At 37.9% G+C, this 5,585-nt stretch overlaps 1 protein-coding gene across 2 annotated transcripts in view; it reads left to right on the forward strand.

The window, feature by feature from the left end:
* SCGN (secretagogin, EF-hand calcium binding protein) overlaps positions 1–5,585 on the forward strand; it is a 158,347-nt gene that overhangs the window by 126,637 nt on the left and 26,125 nt on the right. The gene's annotated exons all lie outside the window — the stretch shown is intronic.

Below are 5,585 nucleotides of genomic sequence, written 5' to 3' on the forward strand. Positions count from 1 at the left end.
CTAATTTTTTTTTTTTTTTCTTTTAAGCTATGAGTATTTGCTATGTTGCCCAGTCTGGTCTTAAACTCTTGGCTTCAAGTAATCCTTCTGTGTTGATCCTCCAAAAACACTTAGATTATAGGTATGGGCCACTGTGCCCAGCTGTAAATGTTCTCTGTCAAACAAAATGTTCTCTGTTTCTAGTGCGCTGAGAGTTTTTATCATGAATGAGTGTTGGATTTTATCCAATGCATTTTCTATTGCTATTATCAAGTGACTTTTCTTCTTTAGCTTACTGATACGATGCTTTATATTAATTGACTTTTGAATGTTGAATCAGCCTTACATGACTGGAATAAATCCCATTTGGTCATAGCATATAATTTTTTTATACATTGTTATATCTGATCATATTTTGTTGAGTATTTTTGCATCTATGTCCATGAAAGAAATTAGCCTATAGGTTGTTTTTTTTTTTTTGGTTATAACTTTGTCTGATTTTTGTATTAGGGTGATAAACTCAGAATGAGCCAGGAAATACTCTCTCTATTTTTGTCTTCTGGAAGAGATTTTCAAACATTGGTACAAATTCTTCTTTAAAATTCTAGTAGCATTCACCAGTATACCCATCTGGGCCTGATGTTTTCTGTTTTGGAAGGTTCTTAGTTACTGATTAAATGTATTTAATATATATAGGTCTACTCAATTTCTTTTTGTCCAAGTTTTGGCAGATTGTGTCTTTCAATGGATTGGTCTGTTTTACCTAGGTTATCAAATTTGTCGGCACAGAGTTTTTCATAGCACTCCTTTATTATCTTTTTAATGTCCATAGATCCATAGTGTTGTCCTTTCTTTTTCTTTCATTTCTGATATTAGTATTTTTGTTTGTGTAGACACAGGGTCTTGTTTTTTTCTTTGAGAGAGGGTCTCACTCTGTCACCCAGACTAGAGTGCAATGACATGATCTCTGCTTACTGCAGCCTCCACTTGTTGGGCTCCAGTGATTCTCCAGCCTCAGCCTCCCAAGTAGCTGGGACTACAGGTCCAAGCCACCAAGGCCTGGCTAATTTTTTTGCATTTTTTGTAAAGATGCAGTTTCACCATATGGCCCAGGCTGAACTCCTGATCTCAAATTGCTCCACCCACCTCAGCCTCCCCAAGCGCTGGGATTACAGGTGTGAGACACCAGACCTGCCTTAGGCACAGAGTCTCACTGTGTTGCCCAGAGGCTGGTCTGGAACTCGTGGGCTCAAGTGATCCTCCTGCCTTGGCCTCCCAAAGTGCTGGGATTTCAGGTGTAAGCCACTGTGCCCAACCTGATATTCATATTTTTGTATCCTCCTTGTCTCTCTCTTTTGTAAAATCTTAGCCTAGCTACAGGCTTATCACTTTTTTGATCTTTTCAAAGAACCAACATTTGGTTTTGATTTTCTCTATTGATTTTGTTTAAATTCCATTGATTTGTGCTCCACTTTTTGTTATTTTTTTTTTCTGCTTACTTTGAATTTAATTTTCTAGTTTCCTAAAGTGGAAGCTTATGTGACTGATTTTAGACATCGAGTATCATAGGGAACAGTAGGTAAAGTTTTCTTCCTTTAATCATGGAGTACACATTTTATTCTTGTGAAGATACTCCCTTATTCACTGGTTATTTACTGAGCCCCTACCATGGGACAGGCACTGTAGTCTTGGCCTTCAGAGTTTACCTTTTCTTGAGCAGAATACTGAATATCTTCCCATTGAAAACAAAACAAAATATCTAAAATTATGGGTAGCAAAATGTACATACAGACTGAAAATTCTGAATGAGTTGCCTTTTCTTCTTCCACCCTTTTCTCAGATTATAACCCTCTGGAGGGTTTCTAGTTTCATGAGAAGTTGTCTTTATTTGGGCTTCTTACCCTGCTTGGACTCAAAGTATAGCTGACATTTATATCATTCCTATCCTTGCCTCTCCCTCAGCTCTGAGCTTAGAAGCCCCAGCCACGGGTCTTTTAAGAGATCCTCAGGGTTTGTGGTGCCATCAGAGCATGAATGAATGACATTTTTACCTCATAAAACTCTACTCCTCTCTATTTTTTTGAGGTCTGGATTTTGAATTTTCAAAATAAGTTTCAAGAGCTTCACTGTTCTATAGGCCCTTGAAATAGTAAACTAATGATATTTTTGTTAATATAGGTATTTTCTGTGATTTCTAGTAAGGTACATTTTTAAAATTTGTTACACACTTATATCTGGTTCCCACTAATCTCCAGAAAAAGAACAGGATGGAGATAATTCAGGTGAGATACATACATTGCGTATGAAGCCGACTTCTAACTAGTCCCTAGTTTAGATGAGAATTAAGCATTAGAAAACAACGGAGCCCAAGCTTAGGGTTAGACAAGTGAGACAGCTGCCTGTGTACAAAATTTAAAGAATGTCAAAAAAAATCTTGATGAAATGGAAATTATTTTAACACGATATTTTTTCATTTCCTCTTTTTTTTTTTTTTTTTTTTTTTTTTTTTTTTTTTTTTTTTTTTTTTTTTTTTTTTTTTTTTTTTTTTTTTTTTTTTTNTTTTGAGATGGAGTCTCACTGTGTCACCCAGGCTAAAGTGCAGTGGTGTGATCTCAGCTCACTGTAACCTCTGCCTCCCAGGTTCAAGCGATTCTCCTGCCTCAGCCTCCCAAGTAGCTAGGACTAGAGGCACCTGCCACCACACCGGCTAATTCCTGTATTGCTAGTAGAGACGGAGTTTCGCTGTGTAGGCTGGTTTGGTCTTGAACCCCTGACCTCAGGTGATCCGCCTGCATTGGCTTCCCAAAGTGCTGGGATTACAGGTGTGAGCCACCACGCCCAGCCAACACAATATTTTTTAAAGCTAAAGTGAATGTACAAATTCCATGACAAAATATCAAAAACTTAAATAGAGGATATTATGCTGCCGTACCGAGCCACCACTTAGGAGGCAAAAGGGAAAAAGTGTGCCCCTTTATAAATGTATTTTTAATAGTTATTTTTCAAGAATATTAAAGTATTTAAAAAATATTGAAACACTAAAAAGTAGGTATATTAAAATACACTTAGTTTTAACATTTTATAGCAAAACAGGAATTTGCTACAATTTTATTTTTGATTTTAATAGAAGCAAATTCATCGGTATCTTTAAAAATACTTTGGGGAAAAACTAATCATTTAAAAAATATACAGAAAAACATACATATAAGTGCACACATTTTTTCTTTTGTCTTCTGCTCCAGTGTGACTTTCACATTAAAATGGGAACAGAAGTGTGGTTAATTTAACCTCTTCTACATGGTTGTGATATAAATTGAAATCTGAAACAGAACTTTGGCTATATGAATTCATTCAATGGAACAACAAAAAAAAAATAGAGACAGGATTACCTTTTATATTCAGACCAGTTATTCCAGGAATTGCTTCAGTGCCTACGTTAGCTTGGTGTCAGATACTTGAACTCAAAAGAACAAAGTCAAAAAAGAAGTCCTGATGTTTAGAACAGATTCTACCAAATTCATTTAGAATCTATTTTTGGAATAATTTCAAGTCTATTGGGAATACATTACCAGGAATCTGGGACTGAGGTAACAATGAGAATCTGCTTTGAGGAAGTAGATCATAATATTACAAAGCTATGCCTTATCAGTTTAAAATTGGAAGTAGCTTCTCTATTATTCTCTACCCTGTAGTGCTCTTAAAATTATTTTTATCCATTTAAAAAATATGCAGTGCTTCTAAAGATGAAAGGGAAAATGCCACAAATATGCTTGAGCTCCAAATCAGTTTTAAGTTAACATGCAAAGAGACTTTTGGTTACTTTTCATTTGAAGTCAAATATAAAACTAAACAACATGAGTCCAGATTTCCTACCATGGATTTGCAAAAGATATTTTGAAACCTTTCTTGGCAAAAATGATATACCCCTATGATTCAGTGCTGCACTGTAAACAGAGTGTTTAGAACTTGGGGTTTGAGAAGCATAATGGGTAAAAAGAAACAAACATGAAAAATTCAAATGCTTCATTTGCTGCCGGAGGTTTTTGTAAATTAATCAAATTGAGCGAAGTAGGAGGGGTGATTCATTAACTAGAGAGCTAGTGAAGACATGCCACCTGAAAAGCAGTCTGCTAAGTGGGTAGGGGAGAAGGAAGACAGAGTGCTTTCAAAAGTGCCTATGTGTAAGTAAACAGAGCAGTGTGCCAGGTGCAATGTTACAATGTTCTACACAAGAGGTCTGCATACCAAGAAGGCTAGCCTGGACCTGGGGTGTGTCTTGGAAGGCTTAACCAGGAAGGGGACAGTTGAGTTCTATTTGAACCAAGGCTGATGTGTGGTGAAGGAGAGGAATGGCATTCTAGGCAGAAGAAGTCCAGATGCGAAACAGTGGAGATGAGGGGACAGCACAGTGGCTTCTCAGAATTGAATATAGTGTTAGACTTCTAAAAGAGGTGTGGTGCAGGGAGAAAACTGTCAAAGAAAATTGTGAACTGCAGTAAACAGCTCTCTCCAGGCTGCCTAATGTCTCATGGGAGTAAATGAGCAGCAGAAACGGTAAGAGTAAGTGCTATTCTTGCAAAATACCCAGGCAGAGGAACCAGCAGATGATGGACAGGCAGGTAAGAGGGCTGTTAGTTGTACAGAAGAGTGGAGAGGCCCATTTAACTAGTAAGATGTATAGTTTACATTCACGTCAAGGTGGGGAGAAATGCATCCCCAGATAGCCACCAAGCCTGGGTACTTGGAACACGAGGGGTTTACAAAGTATTTTAGGGAAAAGGGGTTTTGAGCTGTCAGTTTGAAAGGATTATCTCTTACAACCTAATATTATGAACCTTTCCCCTCAAAATGTTTGCATTTTTTGTAGCATCAAACAGCTGAGTTCCTGTTGTACCTATCACCTGTTGAAGTTGCCAATCTTAAGGAAGGAATCAATTTCTTTTGCAACAAGAGCACTGTCAAAGACTACATCTTGTACAAGAAAAAGAGACGACTGAGGGGCATGCAGGAATATGTGCAAGCACCAAGGAGGCCCGTTCATAAAAGATACCGAGGGTTTAGCTGGAAGCTACCAAGAGTACTTTGCTTTCTCACTGGCAACCTTTCTTGCAGTAAGATTTTACAGGAAATGGGCTCATCTAGCAATTTTAAATGATCCAATCAGCAAATTACTTCCCCTAGTAAATTTCTGTCTTGCATGGTTAGGACATCTCTTTGATCTCAAAATTGTATGTTCCATTAATTTTCCTCTCTCTTATAAGAACTCTAATTTAAAATTTATTCTTGGCTCGATAAATAGTAAAACCTCTGTGGTGCGGGGGGTGTATCTCTTTGGGTGTGCATAGGGAAAGCACACATATACCTGGTTTTATATTCAAAGACCCAAGCGTCCTATGAGTCTCCTTCCCCTCTCCCCCAGAAGAGTGTGTGTGTGTGTTCTGGGGGCACTTTGCCAAAGCCTGCTAGAGAGCAAATAGAATTTTCCTGGGAACTTAGCTGTGATTGCAAAACAAAAATAGCAGGGCCCCAACTGTTCCTGCCCTGAACAGTGGCTCTTCGGATTATTTCTTAGAGGAACTGATGCAGTTGCCAACTACCCTCCCCCT

Source organism: Cebus imitator, unplaced genomic scaffold, assembly GCF_001604975.1.
Source record: "Cebus imitator isolate Cc_AM_T3 unplaced genomic scaffold, Cebus_imitator-1.0 Scaffold335, whole genome shotgun sequence".
Classification (NCBI taxonomy): domain Eukaryota; kingdom Metazoa; phylum Chordata; class Mammalia; order Primates; family Cebidae; genus Cebus; species Cebus imitator.